This window comes from Globicephala melas, chromosome 18 (assembly GCF_963455315.2).
Source record: "Globicephala melas chromosome 18, mGloMel1.2, whole genome shotgun sequence".
Taxonomy (NCBI): Eukaryota; Metazoa; Chordata; class Mammalia; order Artiodactyla; family Delphinidae; genus Globicephala; species Globicephala melas.
The window spans coordinates 10,892,440-10,917,077 of record NC_083331.1 but is presented as its reverse complement, the minus strand read 5'-3'; the positions used below and the strand labels follow the sequence as shown (position 1 = coordinate 10,917,077).

At 37.2% G+C, this 24,638-nt stretch overlaps 1 protein-coding gene and 1 pseudogene across 4 annotated transcripts in view; both read right to left on the bottom strand.

The window, feature by feature from the left end:
• NBEA (neurobeachin) overlaps positions 1–24,638 on the bottom strand; it is a 627,505-nt gene that overhangs the window by 521,518 nt on the left and 81,349 nt on the right. The window lies entirely within an intron of this gene.
• On the bottom strand, positions 17,809–20,476 carry LOC115866535 (Y-box-binding protein 1 pseudogene; annotated as a pseudogene).

Sequence of the window (24,638 nt, the reverse complement as noted above, 5' to 3'; positions counted from 1 at the left end):
CAAAAATTAAATTGCAAAAGCAATCAATATCATAGAATGATAAAAGATACACTTTTTAGAAATGATTTGAGGGGGAAAATGTGTGAATAATAATAATCTAATAGAGGAAACCCCTGAATTGTCTACACCACTAGTGTCATTCGTTGGTTTTGGTTTTGGTCATGCCATGGGGCATGATGGATCCTAGTTCCCCGACCAGGGATCAAACCCATGCCCCCTGCAGTGGAAGGGCAGAGCCCTAACCACTGGACCGCCAAGAAAGTCCCTCATTTGTTTAATAATTACTAAGCACTCGAGGATGTGGGCATAAACCTTCTCTAATTGGGTCGATACTCCAAAGTCTCAAACAACTGTGTGACCTCTGGTATCTCTCTTCTGCTCTTCGTAACATCTTCCACCGACGGCTCACAGCATCTCAACACGGGAACCCTGACAAAGACTTCTATCCTTACCCCAAGAGCGTGCTCCTTTTCGATACCCTGCCCCACAAGTTCCAGCTGTTTCAGTACCTCAGAGCAGCAGGCCCAACCGGCTATGCCTGGCTTCTACCTACTTTATGCCTCAATAAAAATACTAACCCCAGTCAGAGAGCTGCGGTCATTAACAAGCTCATCTCAAAATGCTTTCCTCGACAAGAGGAAAGATGGCAGAAGAGTAAGACGCGGAGATCACCTTCCTCCCCACAGATACACCAGAAATACATCTACGCGTGGAACAACTCCTACGGAGCACCTACTGAACGCTGGCAGAAGAACTCAGACCTCCCAAAAGGCAAGGAACCCCCCACGTACCTGGTTAGGGCAAAAGAAGAAAATAAACACAGACAAAAGGATAGGGACGGGGCCTGCACCAGCGGGAGGGAGCTGTGAAGGAGGAAAAGTGTCCACACACTAGGAAGCCGCTTCGCGGGCGGAGACTGCGGGTGGCGGAGTGGGGGAACTTCGGAGCTGCGGAGGAGAGCACAGCAACAGGGGTGCGGAGGGCAAAGCGGGGAGATTCCAGCGCAGAGGATCGGGGCCGACCGGCACTCACCAGCCCGAGAGGCTTGTCTGCTCGCCTGCCGGGGCGGGTGGGGCTGGGAGCTGAGGCTCCGGCTTCGGGTCGGAGCGCCGGGAGAGGCAAGAGACTTTTTCTTCCCTCTTTGTTTCCTGGTGCGCGAGGAGAGGGGATTAGGAACGCTGCTTGAGAGAGCTCCAGAGACGGGCGCGAACCGCGGCTAAAAGTGCGGACCCCAGAGACAGACATGAGACGCTAAGGCCCCTGCTGCCTCCACCAAGAAGCCTGTGTGCGAGCACAGGTCACTCTCCACACCCCCTTCCGGGGAGCCTGTTCAGCCCGCCACTGCCAGGGTCCCGGGATCCAGGGACAACTTCCCCGGGAAAACGCACGGCGCGCCTCACGCTGGCAACGTCACGCCAGCCTCTGCCGCCGCAGGCCCGCCCCGCCCTCCATGCCCCTCCCTCCCCGCGGCCTGAGTGAGCCAGAGCCTCCGAATCAGCGGCTCCTGTAACGCCGTCCTGTCTGAGCAAAGAACACACGCCCTCCGGCGACCTACACGCACAGGCAGGGCCAAATCCAAAGCTGAGCCCCTGGAAGCTGTGAGAAAAAGAAGAGAAAGGGAAATCTCTCCCAGCAGCCTCAGAAGCAGCGGATTAAAGCTCCACAATCAACTTGATGTACCCTGCATCTGTGGAATACATGAATAGACAACGAATCATCCCAAATTAAGGAGCCCTGTGGATGAAAGGCTCTTGGTGCTGCAGCCAGGAGTTAGTGCTGTGCCTCTGAGGTGGGAGAGCCAACTTCAGGACACTGGTCCACAAGAGGCCTCCCAGCTGCACATAATATCAAATGGCGAAAATCTCCCAGAGATCTCCATCTCAACACCAGCACCCAGCTTCACTCAACGACCAGCAAGCTACAGTGCTGGGCATCCTATGCCAAACAACTAGCAAGACAGGAACACAACCCCACCCATTAGCAGAGAGGCTGCCCAAAATCATAATAAGTCTACAGACACCCCAAAACACACCACCAGACGTGGACCTGCTCACCAGAAAGACAAGATCCAGCCTCATCCACCAGAACACGGGCACTAGTCCCCTCCACCAGGAAGCCTACACAACCCACTGAACCAACCTTAGCCACGGGGGACAGACACAAAAAACAACAGAAACTACGAACCTTCAGCCTGCAAAAAGGAGACCCGAAACACAGTAAGATAAGCAAAATGAAAAGACAGAAAAACACACAGCAGATGAAGGAGCAAGATAAAAACCCACCAGACCTAACAAATGAAGAGGAAATAGGCACTCTACCTGAAAAAGAATTCAGAATAATGATAGTAAAGATGATCCAAAATCTTGGAAATAGAATAGACAAAATGCAAGAAACAGTTAACAAGGACCTAGAAGGACTAAAGATGAAACAAACAATGATGAACAACACAATAAATGAAATTAAAAAATACTCTACATGGGCTCAATAGCAGAATAACTGAGGCAGAAGAATGGATAAGTGACCTGGAAGATAAAATAGTGGAAATAACTACTGCAGAGCAGAATAAAGAAAAAAGAATGAAAAGCATTGAGGACAGTCTCAGAGACCTCTGGGACAACATTAAACGCACCAACATTCGAATTATAGGGGTTCCAGAAGAAGAGAAAAAGGGACTGAGAAAATATTTGAAGAGATTATAGTTGAAAACTTCCCTAATATGGGAAAGGAAATAGTTAATCAAGTCCAGGAAGCACAGAGAGTCCCATACAGGATAAATACAAGGAGAAATATGCCAAGACACATATTAATCAAACTGTCAAAAATTAAATACAAAGAAAGCATATTAAAAGCAGCAAGGGAAAAACAACAAATAACACAGAAGGGAATCCCCATAAAGTTAACAGCTGAGCTTTCAGCAGAAACTCTGCAATCCAGAAGGGAGTGGCAGGACATATTGAAAGTGATGAAGGAGAAAAACCTGCAACCAAGATTACTCTACCCAGCAAGGATCTCATTCAGATTTGATGGAGAAATTAAAACCTCTACAGACAAGCAAAAGCTGAGAGAGTTCAGCACCACCAACCCAGCTCTACAACAACTGCTAAAGGAACTTCTCTAGGCAAGAAACACAAAAGAAGGAAAAGACCTACAATAACAAACCCAAAACAATTAAGAAAATGGGAATGGGAACACACATATCGATAATTACCTTAAATGTAAATGGACTAAATGCTCCCACCAAAAGACACAGATTGGCTGAATGGATACAAAAACAAGATGCATATATTTGCTGTCTATAAGAGACCCACTTCAGACCTAGAGACACATACAGACTGAAAGTAAGGGGATGGAAAAAGGTATTTCATGCAAATGGAAACCAAAATAAAGCTGGAGTAGCAATTCTCATATCAGACAAAATAGACTGTAAAATAAAGACTATTACAAGAGACAAAGAAGGACACTACATAATGATCAAGGGATCGATCCAAGAAAAGATATAACAATTGTAAATATTTATGCACCCAATATAGGAGCACCTCAATACATAACGCAAATACTAACAGCCATAAAAGGGGAAATTGACAGTAACACATTCATAGTAGGGGACTTTAACACCCCACTTTCACCAATGGACAGATCATCCAAAATGAAAATAAATAAGGAAACACAAGCTTTAAATGATACATTAAACAAGATGGACTTAATTGATATTTATAGGACATTCCATCCAAAAACAACAGAATACACATTTTTCTCAAGTGCTCATGGAACATTCTCCAGGATAGATCATATCTTGGGTCACAAATCAAGCCTTGGTAAATTTAAGAAAATTGAAATTGTATCAAGTATCTTTTCCAACCACAACGCTATGAGACTAGATTATCAATTACAGGAAAAGATCTGTAAAAAATACAAACACATGGCGGCTAAACAATACACTACTTAATAACGCAGTGATCACTGAAGAAATCAAAGACGAAATCAAAAAATACCTAGAAACAAATGACAATGGAGACACGACAACTCAAAATCTATGGGATGCAGCAAAAGCAGTTCTAAGAGGGGATTTTATACCAATACAATCCTACCTTAAGAAACAGGAAACACCTCGAATAAACAACCTAATCTTGCACCTAAAGCAATTAGAGAAAGAAGAACAAAAAAACCCCAAAGTTAGCAGAAGGAAATAAATCATAAAAATCATCAGAAATAAATGGAAATGAAGGAAACGATAGCAAAGATCAATAAAACTAAAAGCCGGTTCTTTGAAAGGATAAACAAAATTGATAAACCATTAGCCAGACTCATCAAGATAAAAAGGGAGAAAACTCAAATCAATAGAATTAGAAATGAAAAAGGAGAAGTAACAACTGACACTGCAGAAATACAAAAGATCATGAGAGATTACTACAAGCAACTCTATACCAATAAAATGGACAACCTGGAAGAAATGGACAAATTCTTAGAAAGACACAACCTGCCAAGACTGAATCAGGAAGAAATAGAAAATATGAACAGACCAATCACAAGCACTGAAATTGAAACTGTGATTAAAAATTTTCCAACAAACAAAAGCCCAGGACCAGATGGCTTCACAGGCGGACTCTATCAAACATTTAGAGAAGAGCTATCACCTATCCTTCTCAAACTCTTCCAAAATATAGCAGAGGGAGGAACACTCCCCAACTCATTCTATGAGGCCACCATCACCCTGATACCAAAACCAGACAAGGATGTCACAAAGAAAGAAAACTACAGGCCAATATCACTGATGAACATAGATGCAAAAATCCTCAACAAAATACTAGCAAACAGAATCCAACACCACATTAAACGGATCATACACCATGATCAAGTGGGGTTTATTCCAGGAATGCAAGGATTCTTCAATATATGCAAATCAATCAACATGATACACCATATTAACAAATTGAAGGAAAAAAAACATATGATCATCTCAATAGATGCAGAGAAAGCTTTTGACAAAATTCAACACTCATTTATGATAAAAACCCTGCAGAAAGTAGGCATAGAGGGAACTTTCCTCAACATAAAAAAGGCCACATATGACAAACCCACAGCCAACATTGTCCTCAATGGTGAAAAACTGAAAGCGTTTCCACTAAGATCAGGAACAAGACAAGGTTGCCCACTCTCACCACTCTTATTCAACATAGTTTTGGAAGTTGTAGCCACAACAATCAGAGAAGAAAAGGAAATAAAAGGAATCCAAATCGGAAAAGTAGAAGTAAGGCTGTCACTGTTTGCAGATGACATGATACTATACATAGAGAATCCTAAAGATGCTACCAGAAAACTACTAGAGCTAATCAATGAATTTGGTAAAGTAGCAGGATACAAAATTAATGCACAGAAATCTCTGGCATTCTTATACACTAAGGATGAAAAATCTGAAAGTGAAATCAAGAAAACACTCCCATTTACCATTGCAACAAAAAGAATAAAATATCTAGGAATAAACCTACCTAAGGAGACAAAAGACCTGTATGCAGAAAATTATAAGACACTGGTGATAGAAATTAAAGATGATACAAATAGATGGAGAGATATACCATGTTCTTGGATTGGAAGAATCAACATTGTGAAAATGACTCTACTACCCAAAGCAATCTACAGATTCAATGCAATCCCTATCAAACTACCACTGGCATTTTTCACAGAACTAGAACAAAAACTTTCACAATTTCCATGGAAACACAAAAGACCCCGAATAGCCAAAGCAATCTTGAGAACGAAAAACGGAGATGGAGGAATCAGGCTTCCTGACTTCAGACTATACTACAAAGCTACAGTAATCAAGACAGTATGGTACTGGCACAAAAACAGAAATATAGATCAATGGAACAGGATAGAAAGCCCAGAGATAAACCCATGCACATATGGTCACCTTATCTTTCATAAAGGAGGCAGGAATGTACAGTGGAGAAAGGACAGGCTCTTCAATAAGTGGTGCTGGGAAAACTGGACAGCTACATGTAAAAGTATGAGATTAGATCACTCCCTAACACCATACACAAAAATAAGCTCAAAATGGATTAAAGACCTGAATGTAAGGCCAGAAACTATCAAACTCTTAGAGGAAAACATAGGCAGGACACTCTATGACATAAATCACAGCAAGTTCCTTTTTGACCCACCTCCTAGAGAAATGGAAATAGAAACAAATAAACAAATGGGACCTAATGAAACTTAAAAGCTTTTGCGCAGCGAAGGAAACCATAAAGAAGACCAAAAGACAAGCCTCAGAATGGGAGAAAATATTTGCAAATGAAGCAACTGACCAAGGGTTAATCTCCAGAATATACAAGCAGCTCATGCAGCTCAATAACAAAAAACCAAACAACCCAATCCAGAAATGGGCAGAAGACCTAAATAGACATTTCTGCAAAGAAGATACACAGACTACCAACAGACACATGAAAGAATGCTCAACATCACTAATCATTAGAGAAATGCAAATCAAAACTACAGTGAGATATCTCACACCAGTCAGAATGGCCATCATCAAAAAATCTAGAAACAATAAATGCTGGAGAGGGTGTGGAGAAAAGGGAACCCTCTTACACTGTTGGTGGGAATGTAAATTGATACAGCCACTGTGGAGAACAGTATGGAGGTTCCTTAAAAAACTACAAATAGAACTACCATATGACCCAGCAATCCCACTACTGGGCATATAGCCTGAGAAAACTATAATTCAAAGAGTCATGTACCAAAATGTTCATTGCAGCTCTATTTACAGTAGCCCAGAGATGGAAACAACCTAAATGTCCATCATCGGATGACTGGATAAAGAAGATGTGGCACATATATACAATGGAATATTACTCAGCCATAAAAAGAAACGAAATTGAGCTATTTGTAATGAGGTGGACAGACCTAGAGTCTGTCATACAGAGTGAAGTGAGACAAATACCGTATGCTAACACATATATATGGAATTTAAGAAAAAAAATGTCATGAAAAACCTAGGGGTGAAACAGGAATAAAGCCACAGACTTACTAGAGAATGGACTTGAGGATATGGGGAGGGGGAAGGGTAAACTGTGACAAAGCGAGAGAGAGGCATGGACATATATACACTACCAAACGTAAGGTAGATAGCTAGTGGGAAGCAGCCGCATAGCACAGAGAGATCAGCTCGGTGCTTTGTGACGGCCTGGAGGTGTGGGATAGGGAGGGTGGGAGGGAGGGAGACGCAAGCGGGAAGAGATATGGGAACATATGTATATATATAACTGATTCATTTTGTTGTGAACCTGAAACTAACATACCATTGTAAAGCAATTATACTCCAATAAAGATGTTAAAATGAAAAAAAAAAAAAAAATGCTTTCCTCCTCTCAAGGATCTTGGGCCTGTGCTATGTGTACTGACAAATGTCTAAAAACGGATGCTTTGTGTATTTTGCCCATTTTCATAGTGATTTACAGTGGTAGGGCACATCTAGTACCAGTTATTCCATTATGGACAAAATCAGAAGTCAGGTTGAATGTTTTAAAAATGAATTAATTAAGCAAGAAATTTTGTAAACTGGATAGTAGGTTTTAAAAGATTATTTGTGAATTCTAATTGTCATCCTCATAAGTAAAAGAAACCGGCTAAAGGATACCAATTGATTAAAAAAAAACAAGAGTGTTTTTCTGTTGGATGAATTCATGAAAGGTAACAGAGGGAAACAGATTTTTCCCCCAGCAAAAGAAACAAAAATCACTTAATTTTTATGAATTTAAAGCTTCTCGGGCCTCCCTGAACCATTTTTTGTTGTTTTTTTTTTTTTTTAATTAATTAATTTATTTAATTATTTATGTCAGTGTCGGGTCTTCGTTGCTAAGCATGGGCTTTCTCTAGTTGCGGTGAGCAGGGACTACTCTGTTGCATTGTGCGGGCTTCTCACTGTGGTGACTTCTCTTGGTGCGAGCACGGGCTCTAGGCACGCAGGTTTTAGTAATTGCAGCATGCAGGCTCAGTAGTTGCAGCACTCAGGCTCTAGAGCACAGGCTCAGTAGTTGTGGTGCACAGGCTTAGTTGCTCTGTGGCATGTGGGATCTTCCTGGACCAAGGATTGAACCTGTGTCCCCTGCACTGGCAGGCGGATTATTAACCACTGCACTACAAGGGAAGTCCCCCGAACTGGTTTTAAAGCTGTCTTCTCTTCCAAGCATTTCCCAGTTCTTACAATCAGAACCCTTCTCCATGATCACATAGGACTCAGTGTTCACAGATTATACCATGACTATATTTTCATGCTACTTTTCAGCTTTTGTATGTCTTTCTCCCTTATTTGGCTGTAAGATCCTTAAAGATAATTTATAGTTTTGCATCTTCCATAATGCCTATAATAGTGCTCTGTACACAGAAACGCTTTAATAAATGTCTTCTGAATTGTAAAGTTGTATGAGAAAATTCATCATAATGTAATCATTTTCATTTTCCCAAGTCATTTTAAAGCTACTTTTAAATGACTTTTCCTTCTTCAGGGAAAATCCACGATTTAGAGTAAAATCATCTATCCCCTAATGTTTAAGATTAAAAACATACTACCCTATTTCATCTTCCTTGATTTTGGTCTTCCTTCTGGACTCCAATCATAAAACTCTGGTTTTCTACTGTTGCTAAAGTCTACCACTTTTCAGTTTTTGTCTGTTTAAATGTTTTTCTTTGGCTCTTTTCAGAGAGGCTGCACACTTTTCCTTGATTTACTGCATGTATAAAAGAATTGTTTGTTTTGAGAAACAAAGCAACCATTAAGTATGAATATGAAATCACCCATGTCCTTTGCCCCACATTGAACTTGCAAGCAAGTCTTTTGAGCTGAAAGTCCTGTACTAATAATTACTGATATAACTTTTTAAATAATATTCAATGAATTTAAGTAAATTTAAGTAAAAAGTCATGCAAAACACTAAAGATATCACTCTCCTTGGCTCATGATTACTATATTTTAAAAGTAATTTGTCTGAAGCAGTTTAGTGATACTTCTTACCCTTTTTGTTTGTTTTTTTGGGGGGTATTATACCTATGATGCTTAAGAACTCCAAGTACATGGTTTCTAAAAATAAGGACTGGAATAAAATACTGAGAAGTGTGTTGTGAAACACTGTAAATAGCTTCTCCATGTCTACATTTTAACACTGCTGAACTGTATGTACATTCCATTATCAGGTAAAAAAAAAAAAAAAAAAACCTTTACTTTCATTTGGTTCATACTGCTTACAAAGGAATCAAAAATGTTTAATATATTCTCTTGGAAGTTATAAAATCTTTTTGGGGAAATATAATGTAAGATGTCTAATAAAACTAGTCTTATTTGGGGAAAAAGAATGGTCTTAATTTTTTCAGTCTGTTATACAAAGATCATTATTTCATACTTTTGCTAATTGTAGCAATACAACTTCACATCACAATTAATTATACCATATTTTAAAAATATGATTCAATTTAAATGACTGTAAACATATAATCCATTATGTACATAAAATAATTGTCTTATCTTAATCCCATTTGTGGTATTCAGATCACTTCCAAATCTTCAAACTTATATTTTTTAAGGTATAATAAGCAGATTTGTGCATAAATATCAATATTTATTGGATTATTATTTTAAGAAAAATTTTCCAAAAGAGAACTATTATATAAAATGGTTTGAATAGGATGGGGATGAGAATGAGGAATGACTGAGAATTGGCAAGTGAGATCTTTCCAGGGTGGTAGAAATGTTCTAAAAGTGGATTGTGGTGATGTTTGCACAACTCTGTAAGCTTATATAAAATAATTTACTTGTATACTTAAAATGAGTGAATTGTATGATATGTAAACTATACTTTAATAAAGCTATTATAATTTTTTAAAGAAAAACCCGTGTATGACCATATTTTGTACTAATTATACTCAAAGGAGTAACATGACTCAGCTTTCTTAAAAATAGAACATTTCAGTATAATATTTCAATATGGAACACTATGTGTAACAAGAGGACAATACACATTCTTTTCAAGAACACATGGAACAACTAGCAAAGAGGACACACATTTGGGTTCATAAGACAAACTTCAGCAAACTTCCAAAGACTAAAATCATATAAATGAAACGTATGTATTACTTGAAAAGTAAATTTAAAAGCATTCAAAGAAGAAATATAAAATATGAACTCTCTGACATCTATTTAAAAATTTATATTTATAATTTTTATTCAGAAAACACTCTAGGCTGCAGCTTCAATGCTGAGTTCTTGCAAATATTTAAGAAAAAAATTAAAATTAAGAAAAAACCCACTAAAGTAATCTATCCAGTCAATAAACAAATAATAAGCCCTAAAAGGAGACGGGGATAGTAGTACCCAGACATGCAGCAATATATTACCTAAAATGTCCATTTCCCAACCAAACACTGAGAGACATAGAAACAGGAAAATATGACCCATACATGGGAGAAGAAGCAGGCAACAGAAATTGCTAGTGACAGCAATCAGATGTCAGATTTAACAGAAAAAGACTTCAAAGCAGCCATAAAAACATGTTCAAAGAACTAAAGGAAACCATAATTAGAGAAGTAAATATAGTTATGATGACAATGTCACATTAAATAGAGAATATCAATTAAGAGATAGATATTGATATATAGGAAAGTGAAGAGAATAAATTCTAAGAGTTCTAATCACAAGAAAAACTTTTTAATAAATTCTAAGAGTTCTAATCACAAGAAAAACCTTTTTTCTTTTCTTTATTGTATCTATATGAGCTGATGGATGTTAGCTGAATCTATTAAAATAATCATTTCACAGTATATGTAAACCAAATCATCATGCTGTACTCCTTAAACTTATACAGTGACATAGTCAATTACTTCTCAATAAACCTGGGAAAATATTAATAGAATTAGTATTTTAAAATATCAATAAAATTAAAATTTAGTATTTTTTTTAAAAGAGAGAAAGATATTATAAAAACAATCCAAATGGAAATTCTGGAGTTGAAAAGTACGATGAATTGAAAAGTTCTCTATAGGGTCTCAACAGTATATTTGAACAAGCAGAAGAAAGAATTAGCAAATATAAGATCAACAGATAAAGGTTATGCAATCCAAAAACCAGAGAGAAAAGAGAGTGAAGAATGATCAGAGCCTGAGAGAAATGTGGGAAACAATTAACTGTACTAAGGTATGAAGAATGAGAATACCAAAAGCAGAGAAGAAAGAGAAAAGAAAAGCAAAATATTCAAGAATTTAATGGATGATAAGTTCCCAATTTATTGAAAAGCATTAATTTACCTATTCAGGAAGCCCATGAACTTGAAGAAAGATAAAAGCAAAGAAATCTACAAACAGAAAAGTCATAGTAATGGTGAAAGCCCAAGACAAGGAGAAAATCTTAAAAGCAGCACAAGAAAAACGACTCTTTACTTAAAAGAGAACAATAATAAGATCAACAGCTGACTTCTCATCTGAAAAAATGGAGGCCAGAACACAGAGGAATAAAGCATTCAAAGTACTCAAAGAAAAAAATATCAACCAAGAATTTATATCCAGCAAATCTAGCTTTCAAATCTAAAAGGAAAATAAGATACATTCCCAAATAAATAAGAACTAAGATAATTTACTGCTAGCTGACCTACCTTACAAGAAATAACAAAGGGAAGTCTTTCAAGCTAAAAGTGACAGTAATTTGAATCCACATGAAAAACAAAGAGCACCAGTAGTCATGTGGTTATAAAAGATGGTATAAATGCATATTTATTCTCCTTTTTCCCTCTTAACAGATTTCAAAGCAATTTTATAAGATAATGTGTATATAAAGTATGGTTTTGCCTATAACATAAAAATGTAATGTATTTGCTAATAACAACACAAAGGAGGTGAGTGGGAAAGCTATATTGAGCTAAGGAAATCAGTCCAGGTGATAAATGAACAAATGAGGAAATCTGTAAATGAAAATTAGGTTAATATAACAAAAGCTATAAACATACAGTTGATTTTCTTCTCTCAGCTTCCTTATAAGACATTCAACTATATAAAGTAATAATTATAATAATGTAATGTTGGGTTTGTAACCAACATTGTAATATGTACTACGTATAACTATATCACAAAAAAGAAGAAAAAATACATCTATAAGAAGTGACATTTCTATATCTCACTGGAATTAAGTTAGTATAAATCTGAAGTTGATTCTGATAAGTTAAAATTTAAATGGTTAAGTCCTATAGCAACCACTAAGTAAATAAGTAAAAGAAATAGAGTTAAAAAATTCATTAAAGATAGGAAAATGCTACAATAGAAAATATTCATTTAATGCAAAAGAAAGCAGTAAAGAATAAAGGAATTAAAAAGATCATGAGACATAGGTAACAGACAGAACGACAGATGTAAATCCAACTACATCAGTAACATTAAAGGTGAATGGAAAAACAATCTGCTCAAAAGGCAGATGGTATTAGACTGGATAATAAAACAAGATCTAACAATGTATTGTCTATAGGAGGCATACTCTAGATTCAAAGTCAAAAATCGATTCAAAGTAAAAGGGAAAATTTATCAACAATCCACAAGAAAGCTGGAGTTGCTGTACTAAGCGAAAACAGACTTTAAACAAAATATGTTACTAGAGGCAGAGTGACATTTAATAATAATAAAAGAATCAATCCACCAAGAAGATAATAACATATGTGCATCTAACAACCAAGCACCAAAATACATGAAGAAGAACTTGACAGAAATGAAGGGAGAAACATTAAGACAAGTTAAGATTAATAGTTGATAACTTCAATTCCCAAGTCGAACAGTGGATAGAACAACTAGGCAGAAGTCAACAAAGAAACATAAAAGTTGAACAACACTATAAAGTGATCAGACCTAAAAGATATCTCTATAACACTACACCCCACAACAGCAGAATATACATAACTCTTAAGTGTACATCAAACATTGGATAGAGCAATGTTAAGCCATAAATCAAACCTGATTAAATTTACAAGGGTAAATATAATACGAAGTACCTTCTTTGACCAAAATGGAATCAAATTAGAAATCAATAATAGAAATTTCAGAAATTCAAAAATATTATGGAAATAAACAAATTGCTAAATAAAAATGTGTCAAAAAGAAGTCAAAAGGGAAATTATAAAATGTTTTGAGATGAATGACAATAAAGGCACAAATGCCAAAACATAAGCAGGTAAAGCAGTACTCAGAGGCAACACTGTAAGTGTTTATATTAAAAAAGACATCAAATCAACAACCAAGTCTTCCACCTTATGACATTGGATAACAAAAGAACAAACTAAACATAAAACAAGCAGAAGGAAGAAAACACTAAGAATTACAGGAAAAAGTATTGAAATAGAGAATAAGAAAAACAATAGAGAAAACACAACAAAAACAAAAGCTGATTCTTTGTAAAGATCAAAATTGACAAACCTATACCTAGACTAATTAATATGTTAATATTATTATCTCAATAAATGCTTATCTTAATAAACACAGAAAAGGCATTTGACAAAATTCAACACCCCTTTATTTTAAAAAGTGTTCAGCAAAGTAGGGATAAAATGGAGTTTCCCCAATCTGATAAAAAGCATCAATGAAAAACTCACAGATAACAACACATTTAATGCTAAAAGACTGAAAGCGTTCCCCCTAAGGTCAGTAACAAGACAAGGATACCTGTGCTAATGTTCTGTTCAACATTATACTGGAGATTCTAGATAAAACTATTAGTGCTAGTATTTTCAGCAAGATTGCAGGATACAGAATCATAACATAAAAATCCATTTTATACACTAGCAAAGAAAATCCGAATATAACATTTATAAACAACTCTATTTATGACAGCATCAAAAATAATAAAATACTAGAGAATAAATTTAACAAAAGAAGTCAAGATTTCTGGCATTTGACTTATGGCAAAAAGTACAAATCCTCTTTGAAAGAAATTAAGAAGACACGAATAAATGTAAAGACATCCCATGTTCATGGATTGGAGGACTTAATATTGTGTAGTTGGTAAGATTCTCCAAATAAAAGATTCAACACAATCTCTATCAAGATCACAGTTGGGTTTTGTTATTATTGTTGTTGTTTTGTGTGGGTGTGTTGTCTTTTTTTCAGAAACTGACAAGTTGATCCTAAAATTTATGTGGAAATTAAAGGGACCCATCATTTCCCAATTTCAAAATTTATATGAAATGTCCAGAATAGGCAAATCTATAGAATCAGAAAGGTTAGTGATTGCTTAGAAATGGGGTAAGGAGTGAGAGAATAAAAAGTTGAGAGCTAAAGGGTGCAAGGTTTCTTTTCTGAGATGGTAAAAATGTTCTAAAATTCACTGTGTTGATAGTTGCATATACCTGTGAATATACTAAAACCCTTGGATTATAAATTTTAAATGGGTGAATTGAATATATGTGAATTATATCTCAATAAAGCTGGCATTAAACAAAAAAATAAAACAAAAAAATAAAAACAATAAAATAAAACAAAGAAATGAAGCTCTTTTCCTCTTACTATTCCTCCTGCCTTCCTGAAAATTTATAAAGCTAACAGATAGGGCTAAACAAGGCAGGGGTTTGCACTAGGGGTAGAGGTGAGGAGCTGCAGTGGCCAGCAGGGTGGCAGAGCCCTCAGCTGAGTCAGGAGCATAACCAGGCAACATGGTGTCAAAGTCCTAGAGAGGTGAGGAGTGTGTCCACCCAACAGGGTTATTAGCCAGGCATGGGAGACAGAGAATGAACAAAGACTGAACAAAGAATGAACAAAAACTGTTCTGTTGAGCAGACTAAAGATACATTATAACATAAACGTTGTGAACTAGATCATTTTCCTAAAAAGGACATTATGGGACAATTAGCAAAATTTTAATGGGGTCTGAGAATTACATGGTAGTAACACATTGATATTAATAATTATATAAAGGAATGTTTTTGTTATATATAATTATATAAAGGTAGTAACACACTGATGTTAATAATTATATAAAGGAATTATATAAAGGAATACAAACACAATATTCAGGGATGATGGGACATTATGTCAGCAATACTCTCAAATGGCTCAGGGAAAAAACTGCTTACTACTGTGCTTGTAACTTTTCTGTAAGTTTCACTTTATTTTTAAATTTGAAAAATGAGAAAGAAAAAAAAAGATGAAGATTCAAGATAAAGTGACAAATATTAAAGATAAGCAAAGTAAATCAAACATGTATAGTCAAGTCTCTGAAGAAAACCAAAGTAAGGAAATAGAACAAACAGTGAACAGTATAAAAAATTCCTTGAAATATAAAAAGATACAAGACTGCATACTGAAAGTGCATACCATTTAAACGAGAAATCAACTCAGAATATTTAAGACCTATCTAGCAAAATTGCTGAATTTAAACAAAATCCTTTGAACTTGTGGGCAAAAAGAGCAAGTGACTTACAATAGAAAGCATATTAAACTGTCATCAGACTTTCAACAAAAATACTTTAAGTCAGAAGAAAATTAGTAACAAATTTGAGATGTACAAAGAAAGATTAGTCAAGGATTTTATAGCAAAGCAAATGGCTGTCAAACATAATGGTCCCTGATAAACTAATACCGAAATGCAGTTCTCAGAAAACATTCTTCCCATGAGTCCTTCCTGAAGAATAAACTATAGAATAAGCTTTAGATAGGCAAAACACATCAATGTAAGGAATGTGATGAACCTTAAATATATGAGTACTTTAAAACTACTAAGAGTTAAAATAAGAGAGAATAATATGTAATAACTACGTGCATTCACAATGTAGTTAATCCCTTGTATTAGTTTGCTAGGACTGCCATAACAAAGTACCAGAGTCCAAGTAGCTTAAACAACAGAAATTATTTTCTCACAATTCTGGAGGCTAGAAATCCAAGATCAAACTGTCAGCAGGGTTGGACTCTGAAGCCTCTCTCCTTGGCTTGTAAATGACCCATTTCCCCTCCCTGTATCTTCATGTGTGTCTTCTGCGTGTGTCTGTGTTCTAATTTCCTCTCCTTATAACATTCATATTGTATTAGGACCCACCCTAATGACTTCACTTCACTTTACCTCCTTAAAGACCTTATCTCCAAATATAGCCACATTGTGAGTTGGAACTTCAACACATGAATTTTGGGGGAACACAATTCAGCCCATAACATTTATACCTCAGAAATTAAAAAATGGCAAGGAGAACAGAGAGAGCATATGGAAAACAAACTGTTTTCAGTAATTATGTCTGTAGGGTAGTATTGGTACTGTAGTTCTTAGACTGTTATATGTGTAATTATAGGCTTTTCTAATTCTAACATCCTCCATGTACTTGCCAACAAGATGTCTCAATGGGGAAGAAAAGAGATACAGATTTAACTAAGAGGAGGTCGAGATAAAACACAGCAAGTCCTAAATTTCCCATTAATAGAGACTAGAGATTCTTGGAGTACCGGCTGATTCCAGGACTGAAACAACAAAATGTTCAGGATGAGCCAGAAACATCGTCATAGGAAATAGCAAGGAAGCTATCAAAGACTACAGGGTCAGGTCAAATGGACTAAGAGACCAACTAGAAGAGATACCCAGAGTTGGAGCAATTTGAAGTTTTAAAGAAAAACATAGTAACTGCTCTAGGTTGAAACACCTCAAATACGTTTAAATCGAAAAGTTTATAATGACACTTTAAAAACTGGAGATCTCTGAATAATGAGAAAGTGGCATTAAGATTATATTATTCCCCCTCAGTGGTCATTAGGTACATTATTAGTCAGAGCTGCTAGAGGAGAAAGTTGTTAGTATATAGAAAATGTATATTAACTGGATAAACCCAGTAGGAATTACCCATTTTAAGACCAATGAGTAAAAATTATTTGAATATGGGTAATAAAATAAGGCTCTGCTGGGCTTCCCTGGTGGCGCAGAGGTTGAGAGTCCGCCTGCCGATGCAGGGGACACGGGTTCGTGCCCCGGTCCGGGAAGATCCCATATGCCGCGGAGCGGCTGGGCCCGTGAGCCATGGCCGTTGAGCCTGCGCATCCGGAGCCTGTGCTCCCCAACGGGAGAGGCCACAACAGTGAGAGGCCCACATACCGGAAAAAAATAAAATAAGGCTCTGCTGAAGGCATTGCATTGGGGGAATAAAACTAGAACTTTGGAAAAACAGAACACTTTTCTTGCCATTCACTGAAATTCTAGCATTCTAAATATAGTATAGCTATAAAGTAATACGCCTGATATTTTAAAGCAAATATACCTAAACAAGTATGATCAAATGAGTGGTGTATTTTGCAAAAGAAACCTCTTAGAACTACTCACATATATTCTATTACTCAAAATATTCCTTATATCTAGGATTTTTTTTAAAAAAACTATTTTCATAATCTACAGGGTTTTTTAAAGACCTTTATTAACAGGTGCTTGCAGTTTACTGACTTTTTTGAAAAAAAAATCATGTTGTGAACTTTTATTATATTATAAATTAAAAATAAGCTTCTTAAAATCTCAACTTGAACAAATATGAAACAATTTAAAAACGTTTAAAGGTGTATTGAGAAAAAACAGCCTTAAAAAAAAAAAATGTTTGTCATCATCAAAGAGTCTTTAAGTAAAGAGATAGTAAAAACTCCAACCTGCATAGGTAGTGCAGGTAATACTTCTAGCTATCTGGTCACGGGGCAAAGAGCAAGCACTTGAGGTCTTCAGCTCCACTCTCCTTTTCTTATTGCTGAAACTTTACATTCATTTCTTCTTGTTGGATAGCTAAATCAGATGATGGTAGAGATGGGAAAAGTGCATTTACTCAGCCTCCAGCAAGACTAATTCTCAGCTGGTGCATCTGCTGCTTTTCTCTTTGCCATCTTGTACTTTAGGGTTTTCTGGGGGTCTGCATTGGTAATTGAAGCTACGTCCTTAACAACGTTGAGGTGACTGCTGACCTTAGTCTCATCTCCTTGATTTTCCCTAGCTCCTTCATTGTGGTCCTCTCTAGGCTGTCTTGGGTGAAGTAAGCCCTTGTGGAATGGTGGTCTATAAACCACATTACATACTCTGTCTCACTGGTCTACCTTGCTCTCTTGCACCCTGGTTGTCAGCACCTTCCATCACTTCTCCCTGCACAGTAGGGTTGGAATACTGTGGTCGACACCCATAGGGTCTCCATGTAGTAAGATGGGCACAGTGGCCTGCTGTAGAGCCTGGCCTTTGGGACCACTCTCCGATCCTTCATTCTTTCTCCATTCTTATTATTCTAGTCATTCTGCTGTTAATTGTGTGGAGCACCCCTATTATGTGGACGGTATCTATCATGGTTACATCTGCTGCATATTTACTGCCTGGCACTAGAACTCCAGCAGGGCCTGGAACATTCACTGCTTCCACACCCTTTTCTCCTTTCAGCAACATCAAACTCCAAGTTTCTCCATCTCTTACACTGCAAAGGTGCCTCCTGGAGTTATTCTTCTTTAGGGCAGACTGGTATACAAATACATCTTCTTTGGTGTTACTCCTATTGAAAAAATCACATCCGTTTCTTACACTGAACCATTTTACTGTTCCAAAAACCTTCACTGTGATGAGTTTCTTGTCCCTGCAGGCAGGTGCTGCAGATGTGAAGCCACAGGGGCCACTGCTCCCCATGGTGCTGCTGGGCTGGGCCTCGGCCTGGATGCTTACGGTTGTAGTGATGGTGACTGGGGCCAGCTGAGGCAGCTGTGGCTCCTTGGGGAGATGGGGGTGCTACTCAGGGCTCCCCGGGGTCGGCTCTCCATTCCCACTACCAGCTGAACTCTACAGCATTTTAAGTTATATTTTTGAAGGAGAACTGTCATCCCCAAGGGATTGATTTAATTTTGGAAAAAGAGAAAAGATTTGAAGCCATGCTTGCTGAATTAATAGGTGTCATAAAACCATCTTTCATCAAAAATACAGTTTAGTTCTAAAGTAATGAAACTGTTTCCCTGTGTCACTTAAAAACTGACCATGCAGGCAATTCCAAAACAGAAATGCAATTAACTTGAAAAATGGTAGCATATTTTGAATATGTATATATCTTCCAAAAGAAACTAGCTAAAAAGGAAAATCATTTAAAATATTATAGTTTAAAAATAAAGCTTCCCTTTTTACAGAGCAAGTTGTTTATATAACCATATTTCAAAGGCACATTAAGTACATATTACTCAGAGGCTTTTATTTCTATAAAATTTTTATTTACAAATGTACTAGACATAAAAATATGTGTGATACAGTAAAAGGAAATAATCAGGAGACCAGAAAAAACCAACTACATATAAACAGTTCCTCAAAAAGAAAAAAATGATGGAAATGGAGTGGAGTATCACAAAAGAAGAGATAACGTCTTGGTATGAAACGTACTATAGCAGCGGTCCCCAACCTTTTTGGCACCAGGGACTGGTTTTGTGGAAGACAATTTTTCCACAGACCGGCGGGAAGGAGGTTTCTGGATGATTCAAGAGCATTACATTTATTGTGCACTTCATTTCTGTTATTATAACATGTAATATATAATGAAATAATTATACAACTCACCATAATGCAGAATCAGTGGGAGCTTGTTTTCTTGCAACTAGATGGTCCCATCTGGGGGTGATTAGAGATAGTGACACCCGAGGTGTGTTGCTTACATCCAGTCTACTCCGTGATCTCATTCTGCTTGCTGTCACTGCAGAAAACCCTGCTTCACAAAGATAGGATGTTGGAAATGCAAGCAGGCTTTTCAGTGCTTTTGTGGCAATCTCAGGATATTCTGCCTGACTTTAATCCAGACATATGGAGATTTGAAGTCGTCTCAAACATACTTTTAAGGCCACTGTCATTTGCCAAGGATCAGGCAGTTGATCCTCTTCTAGCATGGACAAAGTCGATTCACCTGGCTTATTCACGAATAAGTGAATCTACTCCTTCCCAGTTCAGGGGTCTTTTGTGGTTGGGAAGTAATGCTCAAACTCTTGAAAGCTGAGATAGGTGATCATGCACCAGCTGGGAGCGAAAAGGCCCTGGCTCAGTCTATTTCAAAATCTCTGCTAATGTTTGAAACATGTCAAAAATCCCAATGTTCACTCGTTGCCCCCATAATTCCAGTTTGGCTTTGAATGCAGCCACTTTATCTACTGACTTGAACACAGTTGCTGTTCTCCCCTGAAGTCACAGACTGAGTTCGTTGAGCAGGTTGAATATGTCATACAAGTAACCAAGTTTTGCGACCCATTCTGTGTCACTGAAACGTGCTGCCAATGGTGACTGTTTTTCTAAAACAAATCTCTGGAGCAGCTTTCGGAACTCAAAAACTCTGGCCAGGGATCTCCCTTTAGAAAGCCATCTCACTTCTGTGTATAAGAGAAGATGTGTGTGCTCTGCGTCCATCTCCTCACAGAGCTGCACGAACAGACGTGAGTTAAGGCCATGTACCTTAATGTGGTTGATAATTTTAATCACATCCTGCAAAATGTTGTTAAGTTCAGTCGACATTTTTCGTCTAGCCAGAACTTCTCTATGGATGACACAGTGGGTAGACACACATTCAGAAGCGACCTCTTTTGACCCAAGTAGTGAAACCAGAAAGCCATCCAGTCATGGCAGCCACTCTGTCCGTGCATATACTGACACAAAATGCCCAATTCAGTTTTCCTGATATGTAATCATTCAAAGACTGAATAGTTCTGTAGCTGTGGTGTTGGTTGGCAACAAAAGTGCACATAACATATCCTCATGCACATCCTCCTGAAAAATATATCGCACAAAAACAAGCACTGTTGCCTTGTCAACATCGGTAGACTCGTCAACCTGGATTGCGTACCACGGTGACTCATTAATCATCTCTAAAAATTGTGCCTCAATATCCTCTGCTATTTCATCAATTCATCTAGTTATGGTGCTAGCCGAAAGAGGAACATGTGCCACCTTTTGAACTGCAGCCTCTCCTAAAAGTTCACGACAAATGTCCTTAGCAGCAGGCAGGATCAACTCTTCACCAACAGTAAAGGGCTTCTTAGCTTTAGAAATGCGGTTAGCCACTAAGAACGATGCTCTCAGTGCAGACACATTTGATGAAGTGGTGGCCTTCAGTAATTGCTTCTGTTCTTCATGTTCACGTTTTTTTCTTTTGAAAAACTCCAAAGTCTTGTCTTTTAATGCAGGGTGCTTGGTCTCCATGCGGCAAAGCAGTTTTGAAGGTTTCATGGATTTGTTGGATAGAGAGTCGCCACGTATTATACAAAGCGGGCTTGGAGAATGTGAATCACCTGTTTCAATGAACCCATAATTTAAGTAGGACTCTTGGTTTTTTCTTTTAAATGCAGCTTTCTTTTTGTTGGCATTCTTAGAGTCTTCTGCTCTCTCATCATTGGGTCTTTCTCCCTTTTCAAAGAAGCTCTCCAGCGACGTTTGATTTTTACTCATTTTGGCTAGGGTTAGCTTGTGGGCTTACCAAAACTGTGACTGAGACAAGTGTGCAGGGCAGGAAAGAGGCACACACAGAAGTGGTAAATAAAATAATGGGCGGGCCACGCGTGGACTAAATTAAGTGTCGGATTCTGACTTAAAGCCCACCACCAGATGCAGCTGTATAATTGAAGTACATCAACTCACTTGCCACTATAAAACCTGCCACCAGATGCAGCTTAATTGTCACTTGCCACTCACTGATAGGGTTTTGATATAAGTCTGCAAGCAACTGATTTATTATGGTCTCTGTGCAGTCAAACCTCTCTGCTGATGATAATCTGTATTTGCAGCCACTCCCCAGCACTAGCATCACTGCCTCAGCTCCACCTCAAATCATCAGGCATTAGAGTCTCATAAGGAGTGCACAGCCTAGATCCCTCGCATGTGCAGTTCACAGCAGTTCGTGCTCCTATGAGAATCTAATGCCACCACTGATCTGACAGGAGACGGAGCTCAGGCAGTAATGCAAGCAATGGGGAGCAGCTGTAAATACAGATGAAGCTTTGCTCGCTCATCCACCACTCACCTCCTGCTGTGTGGCCTGGTTCCTAACAGGCCACAGACCACTTCCGGTCTGTGGCACAGGGGTTGGGGACCCCTGTACTATAGAATGAAACAAGCAAAACTAAACTATACGTTCATTTATAAAAACATTTAATGCTTCTCTTTGAATTCTGGACACTACTGTCTTCATTAAAGTTTTTTTCCTCCCACTTCAACTAACTGCCTAAGGTGTGATAATCAAGATTACTCATGACCTCCATGCTGCTAAATTCAGTAGACATTTTTCAGTCCTCAATTTACTCAACCTGTCAGCAGCATTTGAAAGTTAATCATTTCCTCTTCCTTTAGACTCATTACTCAGTCATCTTTTGTCTCTCAACTCACTTTATTGGTACCTAAATCCAGTCTTGGGGCTTTAAATCCTGTCTATATCCTGTCAACTTTAAACTTCTATCTCCAAACTACACTTCTCTCCTAAGCTCCAGACTTACCTCATTTCTCCATTTAGATGTCTAATAGGCATTTCAAATTTAACATGTCAAAAGCCAAACTCTTGATCTTCCTCCCCAAAACTTAGTCCTTCCAAGTCTTTCCCATCTCAGTAAATAACAAATCCATCAATTCAGTTATTCAAGCACTGGGTCACCTTTGAATCCTCTCTTGCTCCCTTACCCCATATTTATAGTGACAGAATATCCTACTCACTTTACTTCCAAAATACATCCAAAAGCTGTCCTCTTAGAGTTTTAGTTTAGGTATGCTTTATCAAAATCCAGTCAAGTTCCATTACTTTCCACTGCTATCAGCCTTGTCTAAACTACCATCGTCTTTCACCTAAATATTTGCAATAGCCTTCTAACTAGTCTCTCTATTGCCACTGATGCTTTTAATATTGATATCAGATCAATCCACTCAAGACTCTCCAAAGGCTTTCCCTCTCACTCAAGAGTAAAAAGCAAAGTCAGAACAATCATCTGCAAGTCTTTAATTGATACCTGAATTTATCTCCTACTACTCTCCCTCTGCCTCTCTCTATCCTAGTCACAAGGAAATACAGTCACAGTGTTTTTTAATCTACCAAGTCAGAGCCTACCAATGCCCTTAAGACTTGCCCTTCCATTTGCCCTGAAAGCTGTTCCCCAGATGCACGTGGCTGGCATCAACTTCATCTCCTTGAGGTCTTTAGTAAAACCTCTTCTAATCACTCTATTTTAAACTGCAGTCTACCACTTTCCCTGTTTTTTATCTACTTTATTTTTCACATTGTACTTATCACCATCTAGCACATTATATATATATTTTTATTTTGTTTTGTTGTCTGTCTCCTCCCATGATAATGTACATCCTCTTTCCCCCCAATAAAGGCAGGAATTTTTTTTTTATTGAAGTACAGTTGACTTATATTATTTTCAGATATACTTATAGTGTACTTATAATACAGTGACTTATAATAATTATAAGATGTACTTATAATATAGTGACTTATATTAGTCACTATGTTTAGTGACTGCTTCAATAGTTTTATAGATTACACACTATACAAAGTTATTATAATACTATTTATAATATTCCTTGGGCTGTACATTACATCTATGTGACTTGTTTTATAACTGGTAGTGTGTATCTCTTAATCCCCTTGATATATTTCACCCATCCTCCCATCTTTCCTCCAGCAATCACTAGTTTGTTCTCTGTATCTTTGAATATGTTTCTATTTTGGTGTATTTGTTGATTTGTTTTTTAGATTCCACATATTAAGTAAAAAAATACAGTATTTGTCTTTCTCTGTCAAAGCAGGGATTCCTGTCTCTTTTATTCACTATCATATCCCTAACCCCTGAACACCTAGAATAACAATGCCAAAAAACAATATTTAATAGTAATATTTACTAAAAGAAAGAATGACTGAAAGAGTGAATGATTCTTATTCATATTCAGTCATATTGGCTTGCATTAATTTATTTTGTTTTTCCTTTCTATTAAGTATGTATTGAATATATGTTACCTTTGATTTGAAAAAGAGGTCTACAGCATAGGCTGTAGGGAAATTAAATAATACTTACATTTCAAAAAAAGAAAATGATTTAAAATTTGTCATTTTTTTTTTGTCTTGGCTATTGAATTTCAGTCAATATCATTATATCACAGACACTTTATAAAATATGGAAAGTCTGCAACCATATAGCTCCATTTATATCCCCTCCCCAGAACCTACTGTTAGAGTTGCCATATATATTACATTTATATACATTATAAACCAAAAGGACAGTGTAGTAATGTTTTCTTTAATCAGTTTTGTTTATTTTAAAGAAAATAACAGAAAGGATATTTTATTTTTACCCATACAGTTAGCATTCCTAATGGTCTTCATTCATTCCTAATGATCCAACTTTCCTTCTCCAGTCTGTAATGTACATCTGGTAGCAACAAATTATCTTAATTTTCATTTATAAAACTTAAAGAATATATTCACTGAATGAAAAATTCTGGGTTGACAGGTTTTGCTCCAGCTCTATGGCTTCCCTGATTTCTAATGAGAAGTGTGCAGTTACTCAAATGATTCTTTACCTTATTTATGTCTAGTTTTTCTCTGCTTGCTTTCAAGATTTTCTCTTTCCTTTGGTTTTCTGCAGTTTTACTATAATATGCCTTCTGTGGTACTCCTTAAATTTATTTTGTTTGG